At 36.3% G+C, this 19,788-nt stretch overlaps 1 protein-coding gene across 2 annotated transcripts in view; it reads right to left on the bottom strand.

The window, feature by feature from the left end:
• LOC124357745 overlaps positions 1-19,788 on the bottom strand; it is a 68,603-nt gene that overhangs the window by 19,234 nt on the left and 29,581 nt on the right. Inside the window, exon 1 of one of the 2 annotated variants that reach the window (XM_046809773.1) lies at positions 2,733-2,905. The exons of the other annotated variant lie outside the window; for it this stretch is intronic. The gene's annotated coding sequence lies outside the window, so the exon portion shown is untranslated. Of the gene's footprint in view, positions 1-2,732; positions 2,906-19,788 lie in introns of those variants that run through there. 2 annotated transcript variants of the gene reach the window in all.

The following is a 19,788-nucleotide window of genomic DNA, read 5'->3' as shown; positions in this document are numbered from 1 at the left end:
CTCACTCTTCCCGGTACCGGCCCCTCACTTTCTGTTGCATCTGGCTCCGGTGTCTATTGTTGTACACCCGAAAGGAATTGAGCACACTTGTGACGAGTACACCCGATACCACGACCCGTGGATTCAGGAGCGGTTTGTCGTGAATACCGCAACACAATTAGTGTTGCAATTCCGAACCGAAATAATAATATAATTGCAACTATAAATGAAATCATCTGTAAATTGTAAAGAATAAAGAATATTTAAAATAACTGTTTAATTGTTTATAATAGGATACATTGAATTGTTTAATGTACTTTACACAGCTTTTGGAAAATTACAGACAGAGAGAGAGAGAGAGAGATGACTACAATAAACCGACTCGAGGAGACAAAACGTCCCTTGTCAACATAATATGGCCACCAGAGCGATGCATTGTTGATGTTGGCCTTGATAAAACAAAGTTTGTGGAACACGGCACAGGTTAAACAAGGAAACCCGTTGGCTTTACCTCGCGTGTCCGATAAACAGATCGACTTCCGGTGCGGAAATATGCAATCCTTCAGCTGGGAATGAAGAAGTTCAGTGCCGTTTGATGAAAGTCTGTCTACAGTTTATTTTAGAAGCTCCCGATGGCTGTTTACTTTTATAACGTGAGAACTATTTACAGAACAAATATGAGGCTTCACTTACATCGAGTTGTAACGAACACGAGACGATAAAAAAACCAACAGCAGATAAGAAATAAAATATTAATTTCCCAAACAAATAAATAAAAGGGAAAGAAAACAGAATTATAAATAAGTAGGGTATCATTTAATACGATGAGGAGGCAGAGTTCAAAAGTCTGGCGAGAACATACTACCACGGCCACTGATAACCCTGCGTGATAATAAATCAATACTCAGATATCTCTTATCTCTAGTTACACTTGCTTGCCGTCGTGTCGCCCTGTGACTGCTTCCAGTGTTCCTAACAAAACCGCCCCAACTCTGGTCTTTATCTTACCATCAATTTTTATAGAAGACAGATTTGACGAAGAACACAAACATAATTACAGTGGTTATCGTTATCGTAGAGGACATACTCCTTGGATGTAATTAAATGTTAATGTGTTGAACCAACCGGCAAAAAACATAATTATTCAGGAAATTAATTTTGTTGGCTTACGCACGCATACCACCGCCAAATATAGGATTCCAACTTTCTGAAAGTTTTCTTTCCGCTTCTCCGCTTTTTTACCTCGACTTTCTAGTCTCGCTTCCATTTCTAGAGATGGCCACCGCTTGGTGTACGAATTTATAAATAATACAAGACAGGACTCTTCTTGTGTCATTTTAGAGAACATTGCTAATATTATCATTCCAAACCTTAACACAAATAACTTCTATGAATTATACGGCATAAATGCCAAATTTTAAATGTCCAGATTACTAGTCAAAAAAGATGTTAACGGATAGTTCCGTTTTATATCTGTGGCCCTTAGTCAGGTCTTGCCTTTCAGACAGAAATCTGAAGTTATTTGTAGTCATAAAACCAATACAATACTATTGACTAACGCCTCAGAATTCTGAATGCAATGAATTAGCATTATAATTGCTGTATATTAACCGACATAATTTTAATTGCGATTTATAGGCACGTAGGCCCAAATATACAGACAGCTATTTATTAAATGGTTGTATTTTTAGCTATTTAAATGGCACGTGAAACACGGCCTATCACCACTACAATGCCCTTGGACCCAGAGCGAGAGAGAGAGAGAGAGACAGAGTAGGGTAGACTACGGCCTTGGTGGTCTTGTACCGGAATGCGTGGGAATACAAAATCTAATTGTCGCCCGGCCGTTTATTGCCTGACACCATTTATTACAGAGAAAATGTACCTACCTCGAGGTGTTACTTATTTAGTCCGGTCCGGCGCCACATATTTACTAGATAATTAAAAATATAATTTTATTAATTAATTTAATTATAAATATTTGCACTCTAAAAAAACCAGTACTTATTGGTTAATCATTGGTGCAAAATAAATGTACGTAAAAAATAATTAATTTATTAAATTATAACACATTTCTAGTCACATTCTCTAGTAGCAGGCAAGCATTACATTATGTAATAATGATTAACACTAAACAAAATCAATTGTTATTCGCCTAAGATGCTTAATCAATTTAAAGAACTAACTAAGACATTTCAACGAAGTAGGCTACACAAAGCATACTTTCTTCAAAGTAATTTTCTACAAGTATCTTAATAATAAATTATTTACGCTACAGGATTATGAAATAAAGAAACTAAATAATCAACGGATTAAAACACTAATTAATAAAAACAACGAGATCAAAATTTTAATTATTAGCAGAATGGTACAATGAATGCAAGCTATTGCCGGGGCAGTTTTCTACCTGTTGAAAGTGTGAAAGGAAGAAGATTAATTACAAGATTAATCTTTCGCCGCGTTGCCCCTAACTATAATGCATAGACTTGTATTTACACCACAGGAAAAAGTTTAATTAATCAAAAGAGCTTTAAGCATCGTGTTAATGAAACCCGAGTGACTCTACAAAAATAATAATGCAATAAATATTTTTATAGACTTAAAATGTTTCAATGGTAAAAATACAAATTATTATAAATTTATAAAAACAGTTATTAATTATTCTATTTTAAGTGGAATTATAAAAATTATGTAAAAAAAAATTAAATAAATTCCATTAAAATAATCACAAAATATATAAAGTAAATAATTACCTTAGAAACGGTGTAACAAAAGACGGAAGGGTTATCCTTATAGATGCGCACACATGACACACTACACACTATAAGGCACAAGTAGGTGACTGGAGACACGCACACACACGACGACCACACTCTACGGACGGTCGGACCAGACTGGCTGAGTGACCAGCTGTTTGGCTGTCGTACCTCCCCCCGCCGCCGCTAGGTCGCAGTCTATGCGTTACGTCACTGGCTCACCACTTCAGTGGAAAGGATGCTTCTGATTTCAAGAATTGTTTGACTTATCTCCCATTCATTATCTTTGTTCTACGTCGTCACTGAGCATAATCTAGAGTGATTAATTATTTAAGAGTCGTTGCCGGAATCGAAGTTCTTGGAAAACGTGTTTCCGCTAAGTATTTTGCAAAGTAAATAACAATATAAGGGTTTTAAAAGAATTACTTTAACAAGAATTTTTAATAGTGAATACATTTCTTAGTTAACTCGTTCACTTTTGGCGACGCGTTTTACATTTTTCGTTGTACGCTACTTAATAAAGAAGTAGGCCTAGTATTTTGATATTTTTCATCAACAAGTTCAATTAATTAATTAAATTACTGTATAATTCTACAAATCAAAATTGCATTTAATGTAAGCTTTGACTTTATAAAATTTGCATCCATATAAGGATTTAGTGAGACATTTTGTTGTTTTTAAAGCACAAGATAACACTAGTATACTAAATGTTATGTTCATAGTTTTAATACATTTTATTTTTATAGTAATTACCACATTGTTATGAATAAAATTGAAAATGTTGAGTTATAATTGTCAGAGTTTTATCATTATAAACATGTGTTGTTATATAGTTTTCTGTAATGTATTTTACTATCGCTTTTTCCTTTGTGAGATAGCATACAACCACAACATTTCAAGTGGCAACAGATTAGAGCAATGGTGCTCTATCTTCTCATTAATCGATACATGTTCAAACATAAGTCACGTACTACTGAAATACAATACACTTTAAACCGGAGGAATTTACGAAAACATCAACTTTGCAGTAAACTTGGATCGATATAAACTAGTTAAAATGTATCCGAGAACCGCAAAAGAAACAGAGACTTATTGAGGCTGTTGTAATAAATGGGCTGTTAAATATAAACAAATGGGATCGAGAGAAGGGAATGGCATGCGTGGGGAGAAGCGGGCGACAATATAGTGGAGGCAGTGGCATGCCGCCAGTACAGCCATAGTATTCTATACTATCGACACTGCCTACTGTATATCACCTACCGTGTGTGTACAATGACTGTGCTGTGATGAGTCACACACGTTGTCCTTTGATGTTGGCGGCAAAAATAAAATTATATAGTACGACTAAAGTAAACTTGTCCAAAATTAGGACCGAGCCAACCCCATCTGATAACTGGGTAATACGGTGATAAGGGTGTCATCCCTTTCATGAATCATCGGCCAAAGTCCAGCAAACACTTGGGAGACTTACAAACTCTCCTTTGTATCCCTTCTTCGTTCTTCCAAGAACACAATGATTGATTGCTGACAAATCATATTTACCCTAAACTGTTTACCCCCTTGTCCACTCTATCTTTGTTTGCCCGACTTCGTTCATATTTAAATATTAGCATTTTATTCACCCATTACAATTGTGCGGTTGCGAATCGCCAGTCATCACAGGCTGTGTCTGAAAAAGAGTAAAAACTGTTCTGTACAGAGAGACATTTGTATTATCAGAATTCAAAGTAATACAACAGCCTTCAGACAAAATGTCTTTACGTAATTCTAGTAATTTTTCTGCCTAAATAGTCTACACCCGCAAAAAGACATGATTAACATATCCTGCAATAATACTTAAATATGTAACGTGTCCTGTCTTTGAAGGTCAAATTTAGATGTTGTTAGAGATTGTGGTTTATCACCGATTATTAATCGGCCGAGGTATGTCGGCTTCAGGTTAAGTGTAAGAAAGGGCCATGCGGCCCTAACTTTGCCTGTAAAAATAAAGAATTTTTCATTTCATTTCATTTCATTATTGAAAAGGAGTAACAATTAAAATCCTTGGAAATTTGAAATTTTTATATTTCAAAATTGGGAAAGACGCAATTGATGCACTTTGTTTGCTTTTTTTTAAATATTGTACACTGTGAACAGAAAGTGCTGAAATGGCAACGTAGAAACTTAATACATAATCCACGAATTCAATCATGGTAGAATGTCCTTGATCTATAAGGTTAAATAAAAGTATATGTGACTACTAACAACATAGTTCAGAATCTGAACACTGTTGGGACAGCACATACAATATTTAATAACCAAGTGTGACCTGAAGCATTTTTTAGGCCAGATGTTGAGACACTCAAGACTACAACGTCTGCCCAACCTAAACAAGTCAACAAGTAGTGGATGTCGGGGCTCCCTCACGACAGGCATGTGGCCGCCGAGCTGGGGAGGAGTAGGACCGGAGCTAAATGATTTCACAACCGCCCCTCGCCCTCCCATCGGCTACAGGGTCACAACCCTCGCTGGTAGGTAGGTGCACAGCGCCCCACTTCCCTCAGACCTATTATACTACGCTATAGTTCATGTATAATCCGGAGTCACGTCAGCAACAACTACAGTTTAAACTGTCTCCAAAGTGAAGAAACTCGTATACAGAAGTGTAAAACGCAACTATTTCGCAACATTAAAAAACCCAACGCCCTGTCAACGCTGGGTTGTAAACTTTGGAAGTCTTCGGAAAGGCGCCTTCTTTGCCCATAAGATGATAACAATATTAAAAATTGTCTTGGTACACTTATTTGAATCTAGTGTTTCGCACTTAGCGACAAATAAAAGCAAATAATCTACTGGTAAATGAAGAATAGACGTTTACTAAGTGTCGAGAATCAATAAGAGAGAACTGCCACGTGGGCGGCGGCGCGGCGGTAGTGCACGGGTATGGCAGCGGGAGCCGGTGCTTGTTGAAATACCAGAACAGGTTTATCCGATAAGACAGCTGGAGCTAAGAGAGACAGAGACCAACAAACAAACAAATCCTCACCGCTGTTACAGCAGCCTCAGTTTACTTTAGCGGCCTCTGAGTTTAACCATAGCGTGGGGGGGGAGGAGGAGACGAAGATCTGGTGAAACGTCGCCGTGCCTAGCCGTTCCGGTAGGAAGCGCAGCGCATAACGTAACGGGTCGCGCATGCGCTCTGCCTTGCCGATGTGTCGCTCGCCCGGCTTTGTACGTGTCTCCACCGGGACTCGTCTCTTTGTTGTTTTTGAGATATATCTAGGCAGGCCTCTTACAGTCCCAAAACGTTTAATTTGTAAAATTCCCACACTCGTATTCGTGACACAGTCATACATAAATGCATAAACAGATAAAAGTAAAATAAAACATTTTTACACCTGTTACTCATAAGGAATGCAACATTATAAAGAAAGAAACCCTGTTATAACACTACATACCCAACAAATTAGACACACAGGCATCTGTCATGTACTGTGGGCTTGCAACCGTATTACCTTGCGACTGTATACCACTAAGAAACAAATTGTCGGACACTCTTTAGCGGAAATAATTACTTCTAATAAGACCTTCAGAAACCTATAAAGCGTTTATGAGGTCTGATGCTAATGGTTGTAACTTATAATGGCAGCTGTTAATACTCGAACTATTGACTACTAATTTAGGTCGCTAACACGATTGTTACGAAGTTCTATGGTCCGTAGCTATTCATATATAAAATATGTAATGGATCGAACACAGATATATTTGTCAAACAATCATGTTTGAAATGTGACAAAATAAAAGTCAGAGACCTCCAAACCAACTATTTGTGTCAGTGTAAGACATAGAGGAATAAACTAAAAGTCCCTTCAGTACCAGTGTCCCCCCTCTCTGAAAAGATAGGCTAATTTTAATTCTGATATAAGTGATACCTCAAACAACCTATACAAAAGAATGTTTCTCTTCTTGACAAGAAAGAGTATTGAAGAAAGGGATTGTTCAAACAAGAATGGATTTATAATTGGGTGTTCCATCCCTAAGAAAGGGACTGGGCAGGTAGAAAAGTGTAGGTGACACCATTTAGGAAGGCCAGGGGCAATGTCACGTGACGAGCACGCCGTGTCCACAGAGGCTAATGGGTCGATAATTACCATCTCACTCTCAGGGCACACTAGAAACACCTGACGGTTCACTGTCATGCACGGTCGAAAATTAATAATTCTGTAATGTTTAATAATTCAAAATGTGTAGTTTAAAATTTTACGTCCAAACTTTTTTTTTTATTTTTCAATGAAATTTTGGTTACACCCTAAAGTTATAAGATATGACTTTCCGAAGACAGTAAACTACTGTATAATAAAAATGTTCGATAGTCCTGGAAGAGTGGCAGGGATTTGCTTGGAATTTCGGGAATCTTATAATGAGGCTCAAAGAAAAACTGTTAAAAATATGAATATAATTTTTTACAGACTTTACATGAAAGTTTAATTAAAAAATACTACATTAAAATGATATTAATTGACAAGAAATACTTTCTTTGCGTCATTAATCAATACAAATCTATCCACCACTTGAATATATAACGAATATACATAGTGTAAAACTTTCACATTTTGCAGCTGTTTTATTTTGGATCTGATAACAAAATTTCCCGAATGGCATACTTTAAATGCTTGTAATTCCTAGTGGATTGACAAAAATATTATATATTTTTATTAAAAAATATTTCCAACCAGAAATTAATCGCACCATGTGTGCCACTTTATTTTAGTAGTGGTTTGTTAAAAATATCACTATGATTGAACCGGTTTTAGATGATGTTTATACATTTGTATGCCTGATAGCTCTTCATGTTCCAGCTTAACCCGTGGCCAGATATTAGTTTGTAGACGAAATATATATAAATTTTATTAATTCGTCATAATAGAGTCAAAGTCTACCAACGCCTTAATATTGTAAGTTATATTATAGTTTATGAAATTTAATTTCGTTTATTTGGAACAACTAACAATCCCCAGAGTTCTGAAAACTATTTGAAACTGTACATATTGTAAACCACGGGTCGTATAAACTCAAACACAATTTTGAAAAAGAAAATTTTAATTGGCGATTGATCTTGGTGTTTCATACTGTACTTATTTGTCTCCTTGTCAACAAGCGAAACAATAAAAAATATAGTACCATATCATAACACTGGAATATTCGCCCATTCGACATATTACCTTCAAATTACTTGATAATATATATGGTTATGAAAGATGAACTCCGTTATAACGTTATATTAATACAAATATGAAATTCACTGTTAGAAGCTGATGGTAAACTTGTGTGTGTGTGTGTGTAGAAAGAGTCGTAAATGCCGAGCAACGTGTTGTAATATTTACTTTGTCTGCACGTCCGAAATGTGGCCGTGATGAGAAAAATGGGCCAAGACAAGTTTCTCTCCGGCCGTCCTTGCCCCCACCACACCCCTTCACTAGCTCGCAGATCCAAGAATGCTTCCGCGTCCCCCCCTCCCGCCAGCGCACGGACGCTCTTCACCACAGCCCGTGATGCTACTGGCAAGTGGCAATAACTCACGGCAAACTAATCGCCAGTCGATCCGGCAACAGGTTGTAGCAACATTACTCCTGCTGTGAGATAATCAGAGTAAACAACAGCGGTCACGTCCTCAGGGAGGAAACAAAAGCACGCAAACATTCAAGTTCGCACTCGAAGTACCTATTTTTGTAGTCAAACAGTTGTTTTAATAACTGTTGTTACTAAAAAATACAATCTTTCTTTTCCATCAGTATTTTTATGACTCAATAAACGTCGCCATAGTTGACTAAAATATTAACCATATTCCTTATTTCAGTGCTTATTCCATAACCATGTGCTTATTTCAGTGCTGCAAAGATAAAAGAAGTACGATCAAATAATGATAACAGAGTTATGTTGCCAGACTTGGACCAAATTAAACGTTACCACAACGAAACAATCACAAAAACAACTAAAAGGTGTACCCAGTGGCGACGACGTTAACCACATACCTTCCCAGTCAAGCAGAACACCTTCTGAACGCCACGATAGGAATACTTGTTGACATTACTTGGTTTATTCACCATAATTAATTAGTTATGGTATATACAAAAACGTTTGGTGGGAGATTTGGTACACAAACTCTGTGTGGGCCAAGCCCAACACGAGCAAATACAATCGGTTTAACTAAACTCGGCAATTAGCGTGTCTAACGACATCGCTGCGTGGAGAACTGCGGCGTGGGAGGTAAGTACAAGTAACCAAGAGATGGCGGTAGGTAAAAAATCTGCTGCGTTTAATGATCAATAACACTAAAAGCTATTAACGGCGGAATAATTGCGGAGTATTCCGTTAAAAATAAACCGCACTACTTGGAGTACCGGTTATAAGGGCTTTTATGCGTTCCTTGCTCCGCGGCCAGGCGTGCAAGAATGCCGGGAGTAGAGACAGAGATGCGCGGTCTGCCGGGACTCTGGACAACCGGTCATCTGTCTGTACTCTGTACTCTGTAGTCTGCAGTTGAGGTAAATAACCGTGTACAGTGATCAGCCGCACTTCTGCTCAACTTTGAAATTCCATCGTCTCTAAATAGAAACTCGTGATTTTAACGTGAACACTATAGCGAGGAATGTGACATGTCCCTGGACAAAGAAGTATCTAATAAAATGAATTTTGTCACATATTCCTCCCACCCCCTCAACGTTCAAACTATCTCCAAAATCTCCGTGGAGCAACTGCGGCCAAATAAGTCAAGCATAAAATAACTCAAGGCACCAAATCTACTATATAATGTGTATTCAGAGCCCATTCATGCGCTACTAAAGATGGGGAAACTGCCAAACAAATTGCGACGGTTTTGGTCATTAAACACGGTATGCCGCGATGGACTGCTGTTTAACTTTGGCTTGCCACTGAACATAATAGGCACTTTACAATCGTTCACACACAAACGATCTTTATCTGTGACGATGAATTCCTGTAGCTCAACCGTTTATATTGAGGTAGGTGTACCTCAAGGATCAATACTGAATCCTACACTATTTAATTTCTATGTGTTTGACATTATTATTCCGGTTGTCGCACAAACTTCTTAAAAATGTATTTTGTACCTTATATTATATGTAATATACAGTTAGTTGAATAAGTTCGTGATCCCAATATAGTGAAATTTATTGGAAATAATGGACCGGAAACTTTAACAAGCGACGTCGTGGTATGTACGTCATGTAACTACTTGACATATAATGTTCCAAAAACTATCTGTTTGAATCTATGATGTTTATATTCATGAATATTTATTCTGTCACTTGATAAACTGTATGATTAATATGAATGTTAAGTTCAGCTTATTTCACCTTCCACTTTAGTGCTGCGTCTGAAGTCTAACGCTGAGACAGACTTGACTGCTGAGATCTGGAATCAGCATCCGTCTGAAGAGATCCAAAACGGTGGGTGACGAAGGAACTTGTCAGATTCCAGGAGTCAAGTCTGTCACAGCGTTAGACTTCAGACGCTGAACGAAGTGGAAGGTGAAATAAGCTGAACTTAACATTCGTATTAAATCAACCATTCCCACCATTGCTCTACGTTATGTGTATGATTAATTTTGTAATTTTTACGAATAATGATAATATTATATATTATATTGTGACTTGTGAATTGCACAATTAAATTAAAATAATCAATGAGCTTTAGTGATGCCACTGCTGCAGGCCGATCACAGTTGAAAACAGTTGAACAGCACCGACCTTATAACAGCTGTTTGTGGTCTGTGGTCCGTCCTAAAGCTGAAATCACGTTCTGGACGAAACCCTTGTTATAAACCCTTCAAAGCACACGTATAACACGTGGGTTAAGAGCATACTAGAGGGCCGTATATAAAATACTAACAAATTGTTATTAAATTACAATACCGTGGAGGGAAAGCTAATAAGTTAAAGTTCACCACCTGAGGTTATTTTGTTAAAAATATGGAAAAAGTTCAAATTACGATAGAAATTCTAATTTGTCTCAAATTATACGTGTTTTACTATAGTAATTTATATTTTAGTGTTTCAATGCCAATAAATTGTTAAAAAAAGGTGAATAATAATGTTTTATACTTTATATTCAATACAGTTTTGTATGGAAAATCCATACTGAATATAAATTATAAACTATTAGTATATTATCATTTAATCGTAATTTTTACTATTTAGTTCAATATTTGAAACCCTTAACTGGCATCCCGTCTTAAACTTAGAAGCCAAGACATTTTAAAAACTAATGTTTTTTACACCGAACTGTAGTTTCTTTTCATAAAGGCAGTAACAGAAAATACGTATGCTTAATCACATTATGGCAGCCTAATTCACATTCCTCATAAACACGGATATAGTAATTATCACCAAATGACACAGCTATTTTAGGCACAAGCATTGTAAAATTAAGCAGGTTAAGGTGAGTACAGCGGCTTGTCGTGCCCCTTGACATGTTGTGTTTGTTAATTGTTTGTTTTTGTGTACAAGCAACAATGTTGTAATGTGACAAACAAACAAGTGCGTCAGCAACTCTTTCATGCTTATAATCTTGTATGTGCGAATAAATAATGTCATCATTAAATCACCATTTCCATGTAAAATTGTTAATAAAAAAGCAGATTAATTTAATAAATATTCTTCGTTCCTAATATTTAAGTTACTGTGATTAAATTTATTAAAGTTAAAATGGTGATTTAGATGGTTAAACCGTTAATAGCATATATAATTTTACGTGACATATTATTATCATATAATTATTATTGTGAATAGTCTTTTGTTAAAAAACCGTTCACGCATTATTATATTGTTGAACCCTTATTATGTAGCGTTCATTGTTCGAATACTTGATTGTTGGTGAAACAATGACTGGCGTGTTTAATACAACTACGTTTTAAATTGTTAATTTCCTTGTACGTTTAACCCCATTTTTTTGTAGATTTTCACACTTGACGAAGAGAGCAGAGACCATTCCACGAAACGTCATTGACTGTTATTAACATATAACGATGGTTAGAGGCCTAATCTTGTTATCCTTTCAAATCACCCATCGTCAATAACAAACTTTAAACAAAGGATGATTTATGTCATAAAATATTTGTATTTGATAATACTGATTTGTTTTTTTGTTTTGTTTATTATTACGCCTTAAACTTCTTTATGTATATTTCACAGAATAACTTTTAATTTTGTTCGTATATTACTTTTATGAAACTGAAAATCAATAAATGTAGTGTTTAAGTTCTTGTTATTATTTGGCTGTTATTGTTACATAGTATAGTCTAATCATAATTACTTGTTTTATACCTGCAGCTGGTTTTTAAATGTCATATTAATCCTTAAAGTGGAATTTATCTAAATCACTTGTAAATCCCATAAAGTAAAAAACGAACAAGCTTTCGACATGATACTTAAACTCTTGAAAGAACAAATGTTTAACTCAAAAAGCCCGGCGAAATTGATTGGACAGGTTCAAGAAAAACCTTTAACATGTTTATACAGTCGAGGTAATTGATAATTAATTCGGCGACAAAGCTTTTAGAGAGTCGAGCAGGTAGAAACCCTTTTGTTAGCTTTACGCGGCAAGGCAAGGTACCGTAACAAGTTCGGTATTGAAACTCAATCGCAGCCGAGTTTGTTCATACATAGTTCGTTAGTAAAGTGAATTTAGCGGGTTACGAGTGGGGGATTCACTTTATCAGCCGGTTGTTTAAACTTCTGTTTGTCCACATCAAACATTTAGCAAGAAAACACTGTTGGTAGCACTGTGTGCTCGGGCATTTGTAACCTCCAATGTGTGGCTACAATACAGTATGTAGAAAAACAACTTACCTGCCGTCTATGAAATACAATCAATCCTTTGTATACAATTACAATGACCCTTCACTTTTTTAATTAGACAAGTTTTAAAAGTAAAAACTGGGTATTTATTGGTCTATCAAGAATGTGTGACATTTTCTGGATAAGCAACAGTCAATACTACGTAACATTAGTCTAATAAGGATAAACTTAACCAATTAACGTAACCAATTGCATTTTAAAAATATGTGAGGTTGTAAAAGTGTTCGAAGTTAAAGAATAACCTTATCAGGCTAAAAGTTAAATGGCTGGCAAAACAACCTGCTTCAAAAAAAGCCTGGCCAAAGTAATACCTGTAAGATACTTCATGGTTCTATGTTTTTAACTACTACAAATAGGCTCAGAAATACTATAAAATTATAGTCAACTAAATTTACATACCTAAGAAACGTTTTCTATTTACATTACTTTGTACAGCAATAGTTCATTGTAAACGATGAAATTCAGAGAGAAAGTACTTCTCTCATATAGAAATGAACATCGATTATGCTAAGCTATCGTGACTCAAACGATTGTAATACTATGAGGTTCGATAAAATTGAATTGTTTCATATCTTGCACCTGGTTGCGCAACACCTTCAAATTACCATTTTTTTTTTAACAATACAATTTAGAAGTATCAAAAATTAGAGCAAACATGGCCAATTATTTAAATGTAGGTTAGATTAATCATATACAACTGTAAATTAAATCTCAATATTTTTCAAAGAGTAAAATTTAAGTGATACCAGGAAAAAATAAAATTGATGACGGAGGATTAACTATTGCTAATTGTGTGATTGTTAAATATAATGAGGTTCAGGCTAGAAGGATGATGGGATGGCCAGCCAGCGGAAGCGGACGCGGTGACATCGCTGCTACACCATGGCGATGGCAGTGTCTTTATCAGCTGTTGATAAGGTTGATTACATAGAGGCGACTAATTGATATGCCTGTTTGGTTAGCGAGTTGACGCGGTCTGTCTCTCCACATCTGCTCTGCGACATACTCCACATTACAAGGTGGTGCAACCGAGTTTCGGTTTACAAGTTTTCAGTTTTTTTCAATAAACCCTATAAAAGCTTTTCCAGGAAACAGGGCCCATCTTGAAATCAGACTCTTGAAAAACTTGTATAGGGGATATGATTATTCACAGAATATAAATTAGATGAAAGATGGGCGGAAATACAAAAATAAAACACTAATTTCCTATATTACTATTTCATTGCAAAACTTGTGATTTGTCATTACGAAAATGTATTTTTTAAAGCCTAATTCTTTATCACTTTATTGCCTTTAGCCATAATAAATAACCATGTAAAAAACCATATCCTTGACATAAACTGTTTTTCCTAGGGTCAAGTTACAAAATAACCCAAAACTATTATTAAGATGCTGATAACTCAAACTGGAGTAGTCAAACAGTTTTCTTTTCCGGTCTTCAGGAAAGTCATATTAATATAATAAGATACAAGTTTTTTTAATGAGATCCAAAACCCAGCGACATCGCCGTCATGTGAACAAATCTATTCATGCGGAAAAAATCTAACTTAATTAAATAATAATAGCACTTATCATTACATATAAGTCATGCAAGTTTCACAGAATTGAAGCGGTGGAAAACGATGTTCTACAATACTTATCAATGAACATAGAGGGATAATGTTTAATCATAATGTACCATATATATATATATATATATATATATATATATATATATATATATATATATATATATATATATATTGAACAACTAAACTGACTTCCCTTAAATGAAGACGTAGACCGACAAACCACGAAGACATCAGAGCTCAACGTTTAGTAGTCCCCAAATAATCTAAGTGAAAGCGAGAAGGATATAGAATAGAAGAACTATTGAAGAACGGGATTAGGGATTAGGCTTTTATCGAGACAACTTACAATCACGGCAATGTATTCTTGTCAGAAAGACATCACTTCAACTTATATTCATTCAAATCTGGAAAATAAAAGGTAATTTACTTTACTATTTACAAATTTTCTTTACAAAGAGTTTAAAATTGATTTCTCGCATGAAAGGGCTAATTTATACTTAGAAACAAGAGAAAAGATTCGACTACTAGGCGTGCTAATTGAGTTAACATTCCGTAAAGAATTTAGTACAAATAACATTGAGAAAATATGAATAAAAGGGTAACATAAAGAGTAACAGAGTTGCGTAAATACAAATAAATAACGGCTCAAGACAAAGGATGCGTTTGTCTCAATTAAACTTGGCAATTACACAACATTAATTTGAGATACATTTAAACTAACCAAATAGGATTTCAGTCACAAAGCTAACATATATTTATTCTGTATCTAGCACAAGAAGTTAATATTCTAAATTCACTATATAAATATTTGCTTCCGAATACGGATTCCTAGATTAAATTTAGTTTACTAAAATACAAGCAAGCAACTTAAGTTTTTCCTAATAGTTGATGGTGCACACATCCTACGGTTTAACATACTCATTCAAATAATCACAGTGCTAAATATTTTTGGGACGAAAGTTACTGAGTCTTACTCGACTTCGGACTCGGTTTCGTTTTCAAACCTAGACAGCTAACGGTACCCACAAAGCCAGTGTTTTCCCCGAAGCAGACCATAAAGGAGAAGCCAACTAGTAAGAGTATTTATTTTTAAACACAATGTAAAACCTGGAAGTCATTCTTCTAAGGGTCATAAATTGACCTGACAAGTTAAGCCCCAGGATTCTAGGAAAATATCGTACCCCTTTTGGGCTCCAGCAGCAACACACCGCGCACATTGTTGACACTATTCACTCCAACAGAAAATCAGGTTCAAAATTTAGAATACTCTTCAAAAGAATTAATTTTTTATATTTTGATTGCTTCTTATAACGTAAATATCTGTTCCAATAAATTATAAAATCGTTTCTTGATGAAACAATATAACTGACGTTAATGAGCGTTAATCGTCCTACTTACGATTTTTGTTTGTTTTTAAGGACTCAATGTCAGCATATGTGAATGTTATGAAATTATAATAAGCCCATTATCACCACCATACAAAATATTTATTATTATTTTTCTGTTCATTGTTCTCAATGTGCAACATTACATAGAGGAGTGAAATATGCCATGTCAGCATTAGATGGAAACTTTCAGCATTCCAAATAGAGGCAACAGTATTTTCTTTATGATGACAACTCAGCAATACATCGCAATATTATTATCGGTTCGTACACCAGATCCGATAGTGATATAACGTGATAACTATATGAATATTGTGAAGGTTATATTTACGAGTATGTCTAACAATATTTGGCAGAAACAGTAGGTATATTTTTCTTTGTGATGACAACTCAGCAATATTATTATCGGTTCGTACACCTGATTCGATAGTGATATAACCTGATAACTATGAATATTGTGAAGGTTATATTTACGAGTATGTCTAACAATATTTGGCAGAAACAGTATTCTTTTTGTGATGACAACTCAGCAATATTATTATCGGTTCGTACACCAGACCCGATAGTGATATAACCTGATAACTATGAATATTGTGAAGGTTATATTTACGAGTATGTCTAACAATATTTGGCAGAAACAGGATTTTTCTTTGTGATGACAACTCAGCAATATTATTATCGGTTCGTACACCAGACCCGATAGTGATATAACCTGATAACTATGAATTTTGTGCAGGTTATATTTACGAGTATGTCTAACAATATTTGGCAGAAACAGGATTTTTTCGGACATTTACCATCATTCAATGATACACTATTACTTAACGATGGCAAATGTCCGGAAAATTCTGTTTCCTTCACAATCCTTCCATTGTCAAAAACAAAGTTCAAACAAATAATATTTGTCACTTATACGATATGTCTATTACATAGCTAAATCGTTTTGCTGTTTTATTGGTAGTTATAACCTAGGAGCTGAAAGGCAATTTGCACTTTCAAAACTCATAGAAGAATATTTCGTAATGAATAACTCGACCATATCAAGCTAAAAAAGTGTGATCTGGGAAAAAAATAATCTCACATATTAACCCTTTTGATTAAAGAGTTGCATTTAGACCGCCATCAAAATTACTGCTTTATGATCGAATCTTTCTTGGGGAAAATTCATTTACCAATTTGAGCAAACCTAGGTTATGTGTTTATACAATGAACATTGGCTGTTGACTATTAACATTGTCTGTTAGGACTGGAGTATAAATGTCACTGTACTAGTTGTAAAATCAGTGATATCCTGCACTAATTGCGATGTGCCGTAAGTTGTGAGGTATGGCGCGGCGGTGCGGTGGAGAAAGCAACACGAAGCGACGATCTGCCCGCGCCAGAACCGCACCGGGACCGCGCCACAGCTGGAGACATTGCGGTTGCATCAGACGCCTCGGCCACCGTTGCACCATTTTTAATACTTCACAGGTTAGGCGGAGTGTGCTGTGTGCTTTCCCTTTCTCGCCATTCGCCGTGTGTTTATGTCTCTACTACAGTACAGTTTACGCAATCTGTAGGCGGAGAAGCGAATTTGGCCGATTGTGACTTATATGAGCGATAATCCTCTGACAATGTTTTTGGGCGTGGTGTACTGTCAGCTGTTGGGCATACGTTGCAACGTAACGCTAAACACCTTTTACTTTGGAGGTTTGTAAGCTTCGATTGTGTTTTTTTTTCACTAAGAGGTTTTGGTAGTCTTTGTCAGCCAATCGAAAGAGGTCACAATATTAAAATACGCTATGGATTATAATTCTTACAGTTACTTCTATTTTTCTCTGTACAGTGCGATCAATAATCCTGTAATATTTTTCAATTTTTTTATGAGGTGGAATGCTGCTGTCCACAAGTATTTAGACCCACATACTGAGTTTTTTTTTTACTTTGGTACTGAAATATTCAAATTCTAACGGTGGGAAAGGTGGACAACTCTGTTGGATTAATTTTGTCAATAAGCCCAAACCATACACTACTGTACTTTGAAATGACCAGAACACGCACCAAGTAATCAAGCAAGATGGACATATGACGACTCTGCCTTACGATCGTAGATAAACCAAGCTCAAATTACTGGTTACCATGACGACTTACTTGGAGTGCAAGCGCTGGACTGTTGAGTGTCAATAATACACAGGTCGTTGCTTCTTTCTGTGCCATGCAACTTTGCCCTGTATCAGTATAGAGGTCGCAGTCTATGCACTTTAGTAGGCTACTGTAGGTAGCAATGTCATCCTGGTGCGAGGTTTTCGTGACTTACTGCTCTATGTACTAAGATGGTGGCACGATCACCCAGCTGGTTATTACATGGGGCGCCTGGACCGGGTAAGACCATATCGAGGATCAGCCGGCCACATAACAGTTTCAGTCCCAGTGAACCGTGAAACATGCTCTGCTCTACATAAGCATTGCACAACCCGCAATGTCCGGCATGAGCGTGGTGAGTAGCTTTCACGTTTCACGGGCACTTTCTCGGTGGATCTCACAATGTGCAGGAGCGAGTGTACCAGTTCTGTACAAAGAGACCGCTATGGCGTAATTGTGCGCAAACTTAACCGCTCTTTGTCTTCTTTCGCGAGCAGAAAGACTATAAGTCACTAACTACTGATATCGCATTCGTTAAGGTGTTGAATATGTGTTTTCTAGTGTTTAGAATCGGCCTTCACCAACTTCAGCCAGACCAATTTAAATTGCCGAATTTGAAGTCTCACTGCTTAATTACAAAGCCATTTAAACAACCGTCATCACTCATGTTTTCTGGTGGTACACAGAAAGTATTCAATTTGTTATCAGTCGTTAGCTAAATAATGAGTTTTTCATTATGGATGATCAAAGACTTTGTTGTTACTCGAATAAAGAAACTCAGAAAACACAAAGATCCTGCAGCGTCGTTTCCTTGAAACTTAATGAACCAATTAAGCATAATTGGTCGGTTCATTAGGCACACGGGAATAACGATAATCCTCGACACAACTGTTGACTCGGCGGTGACACTGATTCTATTGTATTGTGAAGTTCACCTGACTACAACAGCCCAGTCAGTTGACACAGCCTGACTCAATTGTTGGGAAAGAACTGGATTGAGAGGTGTTGTAGAGGATGCGAGACAAAGGTAGCTAATGGAGTGATAAAGGAGATAAGAGCGATAGTGGAGAAACCTTCCCGGCAAGGTCACGACCCTCGGCCCGTCCCTTCCGGTGAAAGTCGACAAGGACGCCCCTATCGCTGCCGAAACTGTAGGCCACACTCGGCAGCTCCTGCTGCAGCTACTGTAACGGCTACTGGCAGTCATCTGTGTCTCGTATCACGCAGAATCAATGGTCCTTCTGATCCTTGGTGTCTCGTAACACGGGAATGGATTACTACGTGGAGTTACATGGAGACACAGAAATAGAAGTAGAAAAACATTATCTACGCTACAGCAATTCTCATTAAACCATTCAATTCTCAATCATACAGTTTGTTTTATTAAGTATATATAGAAACTAATGGTGAACATACTTTTTGAAAATTATGATTATACTATTCCGCATCGTTAGTTGTCAAGTTAAAATCCCGTACTTAGAATTTACTAACATTAATGCAAACCCCATTTGAAAACAAACACAAGTACTTATTCGGCGAAGAATTGTTGCTCTCACCTTCCCAAACAATTTCAGTTTGTTTTAATCTATTTTATAAAACTGAATGTAACTCTGAATAATCTCATTAAACAGTCTAGTAATCTACTTGAGTATACTCTTGCTCGATAAGGTATTTACTGATTATATAATAATCCTTCAAAACAATTATAGTGAGTGTGGATGAAAAATATACGGTAGTAGAGTATTTAAAGAGGAAAAACGTTTTAGATCAAACTAAATTGTATTTTACGTAATGGCAGCAGTTGGGTCAGTGTCTTAATGTGGATTAGTAACAAAAATGTTGATACTCGTATCTGATGTGGTTTAGACATTCCTAATTGTCTAATAACAGGAGAAAATTAGAAAACAAAACTTTTTATACTTAAATTTTAACACCAGGAAGGATTGGACTGACTAGTGGAAATTTACTGGCATTGTGAAATGAAGAATGGGGATCAAGAGGCAGAGTGTGGAGGCCAGAATGTCGACAACAGCAGACCTCGGTGATGGACAGTCGCTCAGCTCAACTCCGACTTTCTACTCGCCAACTCTTTCACTTTCTGTTCAGGTGACCCCGATAG

Source organism: Homalodisca vitripennis, chromosome 3 (genome assembly GCF_021130785.1).
Source record: "Homalodisca vitripennis isolate AUS2020 chromosome 3, UT_GWSS_2.1, whole genome shotgun sequence".
In the NCBI taxonomy this organism is placed as follows: domain Eukaryota; kingdom Metazoa; phylum Arthropoda; class Insecta; order Hemiptera; family Cicadellidae; genus Homalodisca; species Homalodisca vitripennis.
The sequence above is the reverse complement of the archived record's forward strand: the minus strand, read 5'-3'. Positions and strand labels throughout refer to the sequence as shown.